The sequence below is a fragment of the Trachemys scripta genome, chromosome 7 (assembly GCF_013100865.1).
Source record: "Trachemys scripta elegans isolate TJP31775 chromosome 7, CAS_Tse_1.0, whole genome shotgun sequence".
Taxonomy (NCBI): domain Eukaryota; kingdom Metazoa; phylum Chordata; order Testudines; family Emydidae; genus Trachemys; species Trachemys scripta.
In genome coordinates this window covers 30,583,403-30,599,298 of record NC_048304.1, presented here as the reverse complement: position 1 = coordinate 30,599,298, position 15,896 = coordinate 30,583,403, and the positions used below count along the sequence as shown (strand labels likewise).

The following is a 15,896-nucleotide window of genomic DNA, read 5'->3' as shown; positions in this document are numbered from 1 at the left end:
TGAGGGCGCAAATGCTGTAGCTCCCACTCAGATTCAACAAAGCTTTCAGATGCCAAAGCAAAGTGTGTCACTCTCAGATTTTCTGAGATATTCATGATATTATGGTAGGCTCTACAGGCACCATCTGAGATTGAAGCTCCATTGGTGGTGGTGGCTTCAGGGCCCAGCCCGTTCCTAGACAGAGTGTCAGGACGGCAGAGGTAGCAGACAGCCCCGGACCCTGCCTCTGTAGGGCTGAGTTGTGCTAGCTTCTCATTTCTGGGCCTTCTCCCTCCTGTACCCCATGTGCTACAAAGACCAGAATCCCATCTTCTGGCAGTGGGTGGTGCTGCACCTTGCAGTAGCTGGCACCTCCCCCACCCCACTGGCAGCAGTGCAGCGCTCCACGCAAACTAGCTCCCGCTAGTGGCAGGAGGCAGTACTGCACCCTGCAGTACATCAGCCACACTGCATAGCAGTGGAATTATCATGAGAGCCACTAAGGACCATAGGCAGTCGCCCCACAGATAGGCCCCATGGCTAAGTTCCACGCAGCATGCACCACGTGTGTCTTTTACAAACCCCCATCATCTGTCACAAACAGGATCTGAACGCTGCTTCTTCAGGAATGCCATCAGCTGGCAGCAATAGCAGGACTGACAGGTTTCAGAGTAGCAGCCATGTTAGTCTGTATCCGCAAAAAGAAGAACAGGAGTACTTGTGGCACCTTAGAGACTAACAAATTTATTAGAGCATAAGCTTTCGTGGACTACAACCCACTTCTTCGGAGCATAAGCTTTCGTGGACTACAGCCCACTTCTTCGGATGCATGCATCCGAAGAAGTGGGTTGTAGTCCACGAAAGCTTATGCTCTAATAAATNAGACTAACAAATTTATTAGAGCATAAGCTTTCGTGGACTACAACCCACTTCTTCGGAGCATAAGCTTTCGTGGACTACAGCCCACTTCTTCGGATGCATGCATCCGAAGAAGTGGGTTGTAGTCCACGAAAGCTTATGCTCTAATAAATTTGTTAGTCTCTAAGGTGCCACAAGTACTCCTGTTCTTCTAATAGCAGGACTGTTATCCTGCCTGCAGGGGACAGCCACTAGGTTGGGATGGAATAAGGGCTGCATTGAAGCAGGGGCAGGGACCTGTCTTTTTGTTCGGTGTTTGTACAGCACCTGGCACCACGGTCTGAGCTCCTGGGGATCCTAGTTGCTACCGCAATCCAGATCGTACCCAATAATTAAATAAATCTGTTTCCAGAACAGCAGGGATTTGGGACAAAACTGCCACATTCAGCGGGGTATAAAGAGACAGTAAATAGACTCAAGGGAATGGAGGGATCGCAGTACAGAGGTGGCCTAGACTGGGAACAGCAGGCTGGGGGGGAAGGTGACCGGGAGACAGGAGGGATAAGTGACTACTTCCCTTGCCTGGATGGTATTGTTATTTTATGATCATATTAAAAATTCAATGGAATGAGCCTCTGAGCACTGGGAATGGGAAACCCAACCACGCAGGAACCATGACTCCTGGGTTCCATCCCCAGCTCTAGGAGAGGAGTGGGGTCTAGTGGGTTAGAGCAGTGGGGATGGAAGTCAGAACTCCTGGGTTCCAGCTCTAGGAGAGGAGTGGGGTCTAGTGGATTAGAGCAGTGGGGATGGAAGTCAGGACTCCTGGGTTCCAGCTCTAGGAGAGGAGTGCGATCTAGCGGTTAAAAGCAGTGCTTCCCCTTCTTCATCAAATATAAGCTACTTGTCTGCCCTCCATGGCCTAGTCCCACCTATCTGTCATCTCTCGTTTGACTCCCACTTCCTATCAGCCTGTGATGCCGGCCTCCATCGCCCACCTGTTATATTGTCAAACAAGCCCCTTTGTGCTTCCTCCCCTGCTGCCCCTCACGCGCCGGAGAAGCTGCCCGTAAGCACCGGCAAAGCCACCTCACGGTTCCCCTTCAACCCCCTCCTTAAAACTCTCTTCTGCCCTGATGTCCACAAAAGCCTTGACAGCAGTTTGGCTGCTGGTGGGCTGAGCTCACTGCCCATCACACTGACCGGGATTGTCTCATTGTTTCCTTGTGCCTCCTCCTCCATCTGGCTGTAGCCTCTTGTCTTATCCTTACATTGGCAGCTCTCTGAGGCAGGGACTGTCTCGTTCTGTGTTTGTACAGAGCCTAGCACAATGGGGTCCTGGCCTATGACTGGGGCTCCTGGGTGCTACCACAGTACAGATATTAAGTAATAATAATAATAATAAGTAGGAGTCAGGACCTCTTGGTTCTATCAGCTTTCAGAGGGGAGTGGGTTCTAGTGGTTAGAGCAGAGTGGGGCTGGGTGTTGAGCTGGAGGGGCACTGGCAGAACTGTGTGTGGGGAGCACAGGGCTGGGATAGGAGAAGGCTGTGGGGTGGGACTGAGGCGCTTCGCCAGAGTTCTGTGAGAGCCGGGTAAGCCCAGGGCTGGGATAGCAGCTCTGCAATCTAAGGAAGCATTAATACCTTGTGTCAATTTCAGTGGGGGAAAGGGGGGGCTACCATTGGGCCCCTCCAAACCAGTCCCCCCCATGCACATTAGCTGTGGATCATATCCTGTATCCCAGCTGCTCTATTAGCCTGTAGCTCATGGGGTTCCTCTCAGCTCCCCACGGGGTGACTAACAGACCAATTAAAGTGCCAATAAAAAATTTAATCAAGTAATAATGCACCTTACTTTGTTTAATTAGTGTTCTGTCAAGTGAATGAATATTTAAGATGAACATTGTGGAGCTGGTGCCAAGCGCCAGCCCAGCGGGCAGACGGACGGGAAGCCACGCTGCCAAACCCCGTGGCCACATTTCAATTAAACTGACAGCTCCCCTCTACAAGGTAATATTGATCATGGGCTATTAGGTGGCTCCTCAGCACTGTGCCAGGGAAAGGTGCCTGCCGATCAGATGTTACAGCTGTTCTAGGGGGAGCAGAGCCTTACTGGCTGCCAATAGTATTGTAGTCCAGAGTGTTCCAAAGTGTGGGGCATCCCTGTCCTCAAAATTAGCCTTGTTGGGAGGTGACAATACCACCAGGGCATAGTGCAGAGCCACAGCTTTCATTTAAAACCAGCCGTGAGTCTCCAGCTGTTGCGGTTGTGAAGAAATGCTTCAAAATGTGACCAGACCATAACCGACTGCCTGAGTCTGCAGAAAGCCTGAGCCAGTCGCTCTGAGAGGAGGGACCTGCCCCGAGTGTAACCGATGCAGTGACACTGCCTGAGTCTGCAGAGAGCCTGAGCCAGTCGCTCTGAGAGGAGGGACCTGCCCCGAGTGTAATTGATGCAGTGACACTGCCTGAGTCTGCAGAGAGCCTGAGCCAGCCGTTCCAAGGGGAAGAACTGCCATGCTCATTTCCACAGGGGTTAACTCAGATGCTCAGTGCTGCTACTTTATGCCGCTCTTGTTAACTATTTCCCTGCCCATCACAAGCTGGGGAGAAGGGAGGAATCAATGAGCTCTGATTTCTTAAAGGGGAAGGTGGCACAGAAGATGTAATTAACCACACTAAAAACTTCCAGTTAAGAGGGCATCAGGACAAGCAGGGAAATCAGCTGTTAATGGTAAAGTCTCCTGCTCTCTGCGCAGTCAATATGTCACCTACAACTTCGTGAGGCATAACACACGCCGACCCACTCCGTGGGCTCGGGCTATCATTTGTTACCGGTGTAGTTACATTATTACACAGCTAGTGTGGGTGCAGTTATACTGGTATAAAGGTGCCTTGTACCTGAATAGCTCACTCCCTTACGTTTTACCCAGAGTGGTAGAGAGGCACTATTTTTGTCTACACACAAGTCCACATTGATCACAATCCCTAGCTCTCTTGGCAAGTCAGGATCATTTTACAGAAGGGAAAAGAGCAGGGAAGAGACACACCCACATTAACCCAGAAGGCCAGGGGCAGAACCCAGGTCTCCTGAGTCCCACTCCAGTGCTCTATCCACTAGGCTGCACTGCCTGATCACATAGGAAGTAATATAAATGTGTCCACATGACAGGCTTGTCTACAAGGGACATTGTAGGAAATTTAAAACAAAGTCAATAAAGCGGGATGTTAAAGCCCATAAGTTAAAGTGCAGTATACCCGGTGAGGATACTGCTGTACTCAGCAGTAAAGTGACCCTAGTTTGCTGTAGCTTTTGTTATGAGGAAGGTGGGAGGAGGATGGATGGATGGATAGATAGATAGACAGATAGATAGATGTGCATGGGGATAGAAGATGGATGGATAGACACATAGACAGATAGATGAGAATATAGAAGAAAGGTAGGATAGGCCGGAATATAGAAAAGAAAAAATAGACACCCCTACCCTGCTCCCCACCTTCCCCACCCCCTGAGCACTGGGCCGTGGAAGGACTTTGATAATTATTTGTTTCACTTGAGCAGTTCTGCGGCCAGCCAAGGCCGAAGCCCTGTAATGAGTATGGATTTGCCAGTAAATAAGTCCCCTGCGCTCCCCGGGCCCTGTAATAAATGCATTTGGAGTAATCTGGCTATCACCTGCCGTAATTGCTAGCTGTCAGCCGAAATTGATGCCGCATGCACTGACTTTGCTACCGTTTTGCCCTTCCTTCACGCTGATCTGTCTTCTCCTCCATGCACCTCCCCTCTATCCCAGGAAAGCTCATGTTCCAGTTAGCCACCGAAGCAAACCCCCCTCGCCCCTCCCTCACCTGAGCCAGCCAAGGGAGGAGAGATTTGATGCTAATGAGAACAGAGCTCTGTTTCTTCCTTGCATTGAAGCCAGGAGTCCTGGCTCCCACCTCTGTTCTGGGCTCATGTGCCAATGGGTCCTGGCAGCAACAGGAGGGACCCCGGTGGTGTGTGGGAAGGGGCACAGGCCAATCTGGCGAGATGTAAGCAGGCGGAGAGCACTGGCTTGTGGTGGTGGCTGAAATTTGTCAACCAAAACTTTTTTTCTGGCGCAAAAATGCAGATTTGGGTCGACTGAAATGTTTTGGGAATTCGCGGTGATGTCACCCAATTGTTTCAGTCAAAAAACTCCCAAGTAATTGAAACGTTTCCATTTTTCAATTCCCAATGACTGTTTTTAAATTTCCTTCCATCTTATCAAAAAATATGTTTAAAAACATTAGAAACAAACCATCTTCTTTGACCTGAAACGAATTTCCCACCCCCCTGTGATTTTTCAGAATTACTAACGAACCGAAAAATCAGTTATTCACCCAGCTCTAGGTTTGAGATCAACTCAACAAAACCTTCCCTGTGTGTGTTCATCACAGCAGGTGTCCGTGGGGGAAGGATTCTGCTTAGAGCTGGCTGCTTTTTGAGAACTGTCTCCACCATAAGAATTACCACACACTGGTCCATTTGTTCCTATAACCCGTTTCCAATAGTGGCCAATAAAAGAAGAACGTGTGAAAACCCAACAGGCAGATGGGTAATCTATCCCGCATAAAGGCCCAATCCTAACCTCTAATTAGTCAGAGACTGACTGAAACCGTGAAGCACAAGACTTTATCTCCCATCTGAAATCTTTGTTAGCATCTGCTGCTTTAGCTTTGGATATTCGCATTATCCATAAGAACATCCAACCCCTTTTTGGAGCTTGCTAAGTTCTTGGCTTCAACAACATCCAGTGGCAGTGTGTTCCACCTGCTATTACATGTCAAGTGAACAAAGCACTTCCTTTGATCGGTTTAGACATGGCTACCCTCCAAATTCACGGAGAGTCCCCTTGTGAGACGGGGAGACCAGAAGCTCCTTCTCTAGACCAGTCAGTATTGTACAGACTCGTACCTTGTCCCATCAAATTTGTCTCCTTTCTAAACTGAACAATCCTGTACTTTATGTTGGTAGGTGGATGAATGGGTGTGTAGGAGGGGAAGGAGGGAGATCCCAGGGCACTTTCCCCAAGATTTGTGGCGTTAAACTCAATTTTAGGCTCCAATTCCAGCTTTGGCCATTTCTTAAACTCCTCCTGCAGTTTCACTTGGATACAAGATCTGCCTTTCATTCCATCCCAGGGGCAGCTTCATCTCAGCACCAGGCAAGGGATCCCTGTATAAACAGGTGCTGCAGCCCACCCCAAAGACAATCCCATTTAGATTCCAATGGAGTGACACCAATTTACACTAGCGGGGATCTAGCCCGGCTGACTCCAATGGAGCCATGGCTCTTTTACATGCTAGGGCAATGTCGGTGTACACCAGCTGGGGATCTGTTCCATAATTCTGCTATTACAAACAAACTGCTCCTAACCCTAAAGATTAAATTCAACATAGAAGCCACCTTAAGTGACCTAGACAGAGCCAGCCCTGCATCTACATAACTGAGGCCAGTTCAGTGACTCGCCCTGATTTACATTGGTCTCACCAGGAGCGGAATTTGGCCTTAAAATGGTGCACAAGAGCGGTGCTACCTCATTTTAAGAATCCAGACGAATCTCACAGCGTCGCCCACCTCCCAAGAGTCTACTGCAACATTCACCATTTCCCCTTAAATCACCCTCTCTTGGAGTCATGTGATGACAATAGAATCATGTTTTCTAGCTTAGGAAATGCTGGGAAAATTGGGAAAACCTAAAAGGCTGTAGGAAATCCAGAAGCTGAGTTACAGTGAATCCCAACACTGGTTACACATTTTATTAGAAGATCTTCTGATTTCTCCTGCCGATCTCCTGAGTTCTCAAAGGCTTGAGGGTGAATCATATGCTCCTGGAAGGAGAGAAGCAAAGCTCAAATTTCTCCTTCAACAGCATGTGGAACAGAATCTGCCCTGTGGGCGGGGAGGGGTATCTGGGGCTGCTATTGGCAGGGGCAGAGGTGAGTGTGTGCCAATTTCTCCCCTTCTCTTGGGGCAATAAGTCTTTCGTCTCACAAATGGCAATTTGTGGGCACCCGACTCTGCTGCTTGCACGCCATCTCATTTCCCACAGCTGTCGAGCCGGCAATCAGGTTTAATAAAGGCACAGGATTAGACAGCTGAATGAGGAATCTCATTGGCCTAACAATGCGATTACTACAGACAGTGCAGACAGTCCCCCCAACTCCGGGGCCCATCCTAGCTCCGAGACAGCGAGCTCAGCGGGATGCTGAAGGAGGGAGACAGGTGGGTTAGCTGTCAAACTGCAGTTAGCAAGCAAGCTAAGGAGGCTGCCCAGGGCGCACTGAGGGTGGCTGCAGATAGATATGGTATATAAAATAAAGGCATGTGGGAGGGCACGGATAGAGATGTGCACAGACACCAGTACGTGCATGATCACACAAGTAAGTATGCAAATACACCCCCCATACATGTACACACATATGCAAATGCATGTACACATGTATGTAAATGCATGCACACACGTGTCTGCAAATACACACACATATGCATAGACACACGCATATGCAAACACATATAATATAGGCACACATGTATGCATATACCTGTATGTCTACAAATACATACAGACACACACCTGAACAGGGCCCAATTTTCTATTCACCCTTCCTGTTTGACATCTCTGCAAAAAATGGCGCCTGTGTTTCTCTTGTTCTCATCTTTTATTTACCCCAGCTGCACTGCAGCCCCCACCTCCTGACCCCGGCTACAATCCACTGCAATCATGACACTCACTCCTCTGCGGTTCCCGCCCCGCGTGGCAAAAGAGTGCAGGACTTGAGAGTCCCCCAGCGACCTGTCTCAGGCCACTGGATAAAAGGATCCCAAAGCGCACACTGGCTCCCTTCCATCGCACCTGATTAACAGGGGGCAGTTGGTGAGGATAGCCAAAGAGCCGGCCGGGGGAAAGGAGACGGAGGGAAAATGCCCCTCCAGTGCTCTGCAAGTTCTCGCTGCAGCTCCCAATGGCGCCCCCTGCCGCTGTGCGGCTGCTAATTGTCATAGCTCCCCTCGTCTCCATCAGAAGCCAATGTGTGTCCTGAACGCAATGCCGCAGAGCACAGGCTCTGCACGGGCGGCCAGTTGCACAGGGCCCTGTTTGCATCAGCCCCAGCCTCCCCCTGCTGCCAGAGCACAGCAGCCCCGGATAATGGCTCGGAGCAGCCCCTGGCAGGGGCAGAGGGGGAAGTATCCCGAGCCACAAGGTGCTGTGGGGCACTGAGTATGGCAGGGTGCCCCAGACTGGGGCTCTTGACCACACCCCTCTGCAGGAGGGGGGGTCACACTCATCACAAAGCATCTGCACAGTGAGGCCCCAGGAAGGGGTCCTGGGTGGCACACGGAGTGGTACCTGCGCTGGCACTGCAGGGGGCATGGTCAGACAGCCCTGTCCTCTGAGCTCAGCTACCCCTCTGGAGTCTGCATCCCCGGTTTTGGGCCTCCTCTCTCTGCTTCCTGGAAGCCGGGGTAACTGGGTAGATAGAGGGGCGTGTATGACAACAGAGACATCAGGACTAGTGGATTCTAGTCCCACCCTTGGGAAGGGAGTTGGGTCTCGGGGGTTAGAACAGCCCAAGTCAGAGTCAGGACACCTGGGTTCTATTCCCAGCTCTGAAAGGGGAGTGATGTCTAATGGTTACAGCAGGTGAGGGGTAGGGACTCCGCACCCCTGGGTTCTATCCTGAGCAAGTCCCTGTCCCTCTGCCTCAGCATCCTGCACTATAAAATGGGGAGGACAGATCTGCCTTGTTAAGCCGTTTGAAGGCTGCAGTGGGAAAGCTGCTACAGCACTGAGATTGATGCTATACCCAGATTAACCCTTTCCCTCCCTCCCTCCCTCTACAGAGAGCCCGTCCAGCTGAGCCTGTGAGATCCATCCATTACATGGCTCGCCCAGCTGCCATCGCCCCAAGCTTCCCCTCTCCCTGGAGCCAGGCTATGTCGTGCTGCTGCCCCCCACCCCCTCACCTGCCACGGACCCAGGCGTCCTGAGCAGGAGGACCACAGAGCCCGACTCTGGAGCACCCCGACGTGAGTCGAACATTTTAGCTTCATTAATTGGAGGGTTGGGGGGATGCAGCTCAAAAGGGGGTTATTAAAACATCCGATCTTTGGTTTAGAAAACGGAGGCAGGGAAGGAAAGCACTATGGACACAGCATGACCTACATATACACCCCACTCTACCTAGCCATCTATCCCTCCCCCCACCCCCAGTGTCCCCCTGTACATCATTAGCTGTGGCATGTCCATGCATGGAGCGGGCCTGGCAAGGGGCCATGGCTGGCTGCTGAAGGTTGCTTGGCTGCTCCAGGCCCTTGCGTTGTGGCCTGATGTTCATGCTCACAGACAGTACTGGAACGGCTGGGCCCCGAGGCAATCCCTGTGGGGCTGGGGCCCTGCAAACACAGGGACTTGGAGAGCGGCAGCCAGCAGACAGGAGGCCCTGGCTGATGCAGAGGGCGGGCATTGCACGGATTCACAATGGCACACCCGGCGGCAGAGTGGGCATGCTAGTGTCTGGAGCAGGGGGCCTGTGTGTTAGGGATGGCTGTGAGGGGAGGGGAGGGGAGGGGAGCTCAGGGCTGGGATCAGACAGCAGAGGCTGAGGGGCTGGAGTGATACTCAATTGAGTATTTAAGCTGCTGCATCACATAAGGGCTCCTAAACATGCTCCTTCAATTTCTCGGTATGCATGTGGGTCGGAGAACAGCCAGGACTCCTGGGTTCTATTCCCAGCTCTGGGGAGGGTGGGGTCTAGTGGGTAGAGCAGAAGAGGCTGAAACTCCTGCGTCCTATCCCCAGGTCTATGGAGGAGAGTGGCTCCCCCTAGCCCCTGCATGACTGCCTGGTTTGTGATTCAGCTGGCGCTGACATGTCCTCACTGAAGCTGGGGGGGGGGGAGGGGGCACCCAGAGCCCTTTAACTCACTTTTATTTGTCCTCAGAATTGCTATTGATTTACAAGTGCTTGAACTCTGCCCAGCCACTTCCAAGTATGATGAGTTGGAGCTGGCCCAGGCCCACTCCCTTCCCCTCCTCAAGAACAGAACCCAGGAGCCCTGACTCGACCCCCACCCCCATCCCACCCACTCTAACTCTCCCACTCCCCTCCAGTCCCCCTGATTTTAGAAGCTATTTCTAAGCCTTCTCATCCTTTCCTCAAGCCCCAATTCCAGGATTCCTTTGCTCCCCCCTTGTTAATTGCAGTAGCTAGAGCCAGCCTGTCCCCATCCCCACAGGCAGTCTTGGCCAGCTCAGAGCCCCAGCTGTTTGCTCCATAGTTCATTCTAAGATCAATATCCTTGAGAAGAGGCTTTTCCATTCCCCAGAGGCAGCTGGCTCTGTGCTAACTGAATCCTGCCCTTCGTCCCTAATCCAGCAATGCAGCTACAGGCTCGCCAGCAATTTGATGGGCTAATGCTCTGATTTCCTCCAGGAAAAGCTACTCTGAGCATTGGAGGCTATGGGAGTGATTGGATTGCAAGTTAGGAACCAGCCTTACTGTTATGGTACCAGCTAGAGATCTCCACCCGTCCTGCCAGGCACTGCACAGACCCTGGCCGAGACCAGGCCCCAATAGCACCAGGCGCTGCACAGACACAGAGTGATGATCCCTGCCTTAGAGACCTCTCAATCTGAACAGACAAGGGGTGGGAAGGGAAACAGAGGCATCAAGTGGGGAAGGAGTTTGCCCAAGGTCACCCAGAAAGTCAGTTCCAGCCTAGTCCCTTATCTGCTGAATCTTGACATCTGTAAATCTGTCCATAAAACCTACATGCTATGTTGGGAGTTTGTGTGTGTGGGACAGGACGGAGCCCACAGCTGGGATAGCAGAGGGTACAGGGCGGGATTGAGGGGATCAGGCAAAGGTGGGAGAAGCCCAGGGCTGGGATAACAGGGGGATGCAGGACAGGATTGAGGGGCTCAGGCACAGCTGGGGGGAGCCCAGGGCTGGAATAGCAGGGGTTGCAGACCGGGATTGAGGGGCTCAGGCAGAGCTGGGGGGAATCCAGGGCTGGGATAGCAGGGGGTGCAGGGTGGGATTGAGGGGCGTAGGCAGAGCTGGGGGAGCACAGGGCTGGGATAGCAGTGGGGTGCAGGGCAAGATTGAGGGGCACAGGCAGATCTGGGGAGCGTCCAGGGATGGGATAGCAGGGTGTGCAGGTCAGGATTGAGGGGTGCAGGAAGAGCTGGGGGAAGACCAGGGCTGGGATAACAGGGGGGTGCAGGGCAGCGGATTGAGGGGCACAGGCAGAGCTGGGGGGAGCCCAGGGCTGGGATAACAGGAGGGTGCAGGGCGGGATTGAGGGGCATAGGCACAGCTGTGTCAATTATTTTAAAGCACACATCCTCCAATTGCAGACTCCCACTGTATCAGCAGCACTGGGGCGTAGAAAGACATGCATGTTATTTCCATACTGGCGCTTGGAGAGATGGCGCTGAACCTTTGCAGCTGGGGGAGGGGCGGGTTGCAGAAACAAATTCCAATTACAATCCACATTGGGATCCCAGCAACGCGTTTAATTTAAACCGACGCGCAATAAAAAGCTGCAAATCTGAACACTGTGGAGTCTTGGGGGATATTGAACAAATTGCCTGGCAGAGAAATGCATTAAAAATTACCCTGCAATCAGAGTTAGAACAAACTAAAAAGTCAAATTACAGGAAGCGAAATCCATATGTAAATGAGAGACACTGGGAAGTGGGAGCAAGCCTATGCGAGTGGGGATGGGAGCCAGGACTCCTGGGTTCTCTCCCCAGCTCTTGGAAGGGAGAAATCAGTGATGTTGAGTCTGGTATCTTCTTCGTGCAGTTTGTTTATTTACATTATATACCTTTAAAAAAGAAAAGCACCCCAAGAATCCCATGACTTTAAGGAAAATGCCAAATATCATGAGATTCAGGATAAAATCCTGAAGATTAGCAATGCTGCTCTGTTAATTATACCCACTCCCTTCCCACAGGCAGGGAGAGATCCCAGGAGTCCTGGCTCCCACCCACGCCTTTGCCCTAACCACTAATCCACCTTTTCCAGCAACCACAGTTACACCCAGCGAGTTTGTTTGAAAAACCAGCACATCTGTAATCAATGTGGGATCTTACACAGCTTTAATTCCCCCAAACAGCAGCCTCTGACTTAGGTTCCACAACTGGTGCAGGAGGGGGTGAGGAAAGGGCTGCTTTGCTTAGAGAAGATGCACATTGGTATGCAGTTTGCCTCTGGCAAGACAAAATAGAACCTAGGAGTAGGAAATCTTCATTCCTCCTCATGCAATGAGCCTATTACAGCCCCTAGCAGCACTGCTAGGCATGGAAATAGGTATAGCTCCTATGATGCATGCAAAACCATTTGGGAACAGTGTTTAGAGTATTAAGGTACTGGGCTGAGTACAGGGATAACTGGGTGAAATGTAATGACCTGAGATGTGCACAAGGTCAAACCAGATGATCTAATGTTCCTTAAACTCTATGGCTCCATGAAATCTACGAGTCCATGAGTGGAACTGGTCAAGAAAGTTTCATCCAAAGAGGTTTCCATCAAAAAATGGCATCATGGGAACTTGTTGATTCCAACGATACTTTCAAAGGGAGAACGTCATCATGGACCCTCTCAATTTTCTCGTTTTGATGATGTCGAAACATATCCTAGAATTATAGCAATGTAGGACTGTAACGGGCCTCAAGAAGTCATCTAGTGCATCCCTAGGGCTGAGGCAGGATGAGTCTGTGCCCAGAATGCAAGAAGGATGTTGAGAAATTGGAGAGGGTTCAGAGAAGAGCCATGAGAATGATTAAAGAATTAGAAACCATACCTTATAGTGATACACCCCAAGAGCTCGGTCTATTTAGCTTAACAGAAAGAAGGTTAAGGGGCGACTAGAATACAGTCTCTAAGGCCTGGTCCCCACTAAGTCCCCACTTCGGACTAAGGTACGCAAATTCAGCTACGTTAATAATGTAGCTGAATTCGAACTACCTTAGTCCGAATTTACCGCGGTCCAGACGTGGCAGGAAGGCTCCCCCGTCGATGCCGCGTACTCCTCTCGGCGAGCTGGAGTACCGGCGCCGACTGCGAGCACTTCCGGGATCGATCCCAGAACATCGATTGCCTGCCGCCGGACCCTCCGGTAAGTGAAGACAAGGCCTAAGTGTCGACATGGGGAACAAATCTAGTAGAGACAGATCTAACATGATCCAATGGCAGGAAGTTGAAGCTACACAAATTCAGACTGGAAATTAAGCATCATTTTTTAATGGAGAGAGTAATTAACCACTGGAACAATTTACCCAGGATAGTGGTGGATTCTCCATCACTGATCATTTTAAAATCAAGATTTAATGTTTTTTTAAAAGATCTCCTCTAGGAATTATTTTGGGGAAGTCTTATGGCCTGTGTCATACAGGAGGTCAGGCTAGTTGATCACAGACGGCCCTTCTGGCCTTGGAATCAGTGGGAAATGTTTCATTTCAGTGTCACCATTTTGATTTGTTTAGTTTTCACTTTTCTATGCTATTCAAATATTTCTAATAATATATTACATGTAGATGTGTCATGTATATATTATCTATAGTACATCTGTTACACTGAATAATTTAATAGCATAGAAAAGTTGAAAGAAAATGAATCAAAGGAAAATGATCCATTTTTACCTTATTGAGAATGTCCAACCATTTCTTTTCAAAACAAAATGTTCCAAAGGTCCCTGATCATCGTAATTTGGCCCTTGCTTTTCTTCAGAATGAAAAAATCCTTCACAATGTTGGGTTTCCTGTAGAACAGAAATTGTATTTTCCCATCTGCCCTGAGAAGGAGTTTACCTTCATCTTTGACAGCTCTGATGCGTATTTTATCCTTTCACAAGAGCTGCAGAGGTGCATCTAGGAGCCAGGCTTTTGATCAGCGTGCATATGTTGAGTCGTAACAAAGTAGTTAAAAGCCAAGCCAGTTTTCTGAGGAGAATTTGCAGCAGGTGCTGCAAAAAAGAGAACACCCCTAAATTGTGGATTTAATTGCAAATAAAATAATAATAATTTCTCCCTCTTTTTTCCTCCATCACAGGCAATTTTGCAATCGATATTGGCTGTTTTTCTAAAAGAGGTGCTCTAGGTCAGGCATTCGTTCAGGGCAGTCTTATGGCCTGTGTTATGCAAAAGGTCAAACCAGATGATCACAGTGGTCTCTTCTGGCCTTAGAATCGAGGATTAAATGGATGCATCACACGGGAATGGGCTCTGCTGAGCCACTAGGGCTACACAGGGGGGAAGTGCATTAAGGTCTGGTCAGCATAGGTGTAGCCATAGCAGGTTTGCAGCTTTTAATTAAAAAACACTCCAGCTCCCGCAAAGTTTAATGTCAGGGAGGATGATTTGCATCACTAAAGAGTCACAAAAAAAGCCAGGGGATCTTGATTCACTGAGTTTTCAAGGCCAGAAGGGACCATTAGATCATCTGGTCTGATTTATTCCCGTACAGCACAGGCTGCAGAATTTCACCCAGTTACCTCTGTACTGAGCCCAAAAACCTATGTTTGATTGAAGCAACTTTCAGGGAGGCATCCAGTCAGATGGAGAATCCACCCCTTCTCTTGGGAGTTTGTTCCAATGGATAATCACACCCTTTAGGAGAAATTGATGCCTTATTTCTAACTGGAATGTGTCTGCCTTCACCTTCAGCCTTAGGTCCATGTTCTGCCTTCTCCATTAGGTTAAAGAGCACTTTAGTACGGATATATTCTCCTTGTGAAGGTATAACTGCACCAGAGTCAAGCCCTCTTTCAGTCTTCTTTCCGAGAAGCTAAACAGATTGAACTTCTTACGCTGGGGTGCCAGGATGGGGGCAGGCAGGGGGCCAGGGCCCTATCACTTTTAAAAGTAAGAATATGTAAGAACTTTTTACTGGCCGTAAGGGTGACCAACAGGGGAAGCGGGAAGCAGAGAGGAGCGAGTGGGGCGGGAGGGGAACCTTGAAGGGAAGAGGTGGGGTGGGGGTGGAGCCTCAGGGGAAAGGACGGTGCGAGGGCAGGGCCTTGGGAGTATGGGCAGCGCGAGGGCGGAGGCAAGGGTGGAAGGGGCAGCACGGAGACAGGGTCTCAGGGTGAAGGGGCAGAACCGGGCCACTTTTAAGGAGCTTCTGCTGCTCCTGTTCTTACATCCCTCCCAGGAAGAGCATTTTCTCCAGCTCTCATTATTTCTGTGGTTCTTCTCTGCACCCTCTCCAATTTTTCAACAGCTTTTTAAAAGATCAATTTTAAAAACAGCAATTAAAAGAACATCCAAGACACTGGATTGGCTCAACTGATGCAATTAGAAAACTTACACTCAAATTATGCAACCAGAGGTTAATGGCAGGACCCTGGATGGTGTCCCCACCAGTTTGAATATGAATTGTAGCCTCATTTGCTGCAATAGGGCCTTTTACAGTGCCGGAGAAGGATTCTCAGCTGATGCAAACAGGTGTATTTATACCGGCTGGGGATCTGACCCACTGACTCTAAATTACACCAACTGAGGATCTGTCCGTTGATTCCAATGGAGCGACGCTGATATACATTAGCTGGGGATCTGGCCCCACTGACTCCAATGGAATTATGCCAATTTGCACCAGCTGGGGATCCACTGAGGGGGGCACTGCACAAACCCCAACACAGACTGGGGGCCCAGACACAATCCCCAGCTCAAACAGTGGACAGTCTAAATAGTCAAAGGGTGGGAGGGGAAACTGCAGCACAGAGAAGGGATGCCACTTGCTCTAGGTCACCCAGTGGAGCCAGGAATCGATGCCAGGTGGCCTATATCTTAGCACAGCCCCCCTGCCACTGGACCTTTTTGATCTTCTGATCTCATGTTAAAGCAGAACAAAATGATAGCAAAACCTCCCACATTGTATTTTCAAGACCTCCCCCATATGTCTGTGCCTTCCTCTCTTGCTGACCCCAAACCTGCGACTGATTTCCCTCCACAAATCTCTGGCAGCAATAGGCTGGGGGAAAAGATAAGGAAGGGAAAGCATTAACTAGATGGTGATTGTTTTCCCCA

At 50.1% G+C, this 15,896-nt stretch overlaps 2 protein-coding genes across 4 annotated transcripts in view; one reads left to right on the top strand and one right to left on the bottom strand.

Annotated features, from left to right (window-relative positions):
* Window positions 1-15,896, bottom strand: part of MACROD1 (mono-ADP ribosylhydrolase 1) — a 186,039-nt gene that overhangs the window by 83,424 nt on the left and 86,719 nt on the right. The window lies entirely within an intron of this gene.
* The window catches only part of FLRT1 (fibronectin leucine rich transmembrane protein 1), a 77,932-nt gene that overhangs the window by 17,874 nt on the left and 44,162 nt on the right, over window positions 1-15,896 (top strand). Inside the window, exon 2 of the mRNA XM_034776303.1 lies at window positions 8,706-8,891. The gene's annotated coding sequence lies outside the window, so the exon portion shown is untranslated. The remainder of the gene's footprint in view (window positions 1-8,705; window positions 8,892-15,896) is intronic.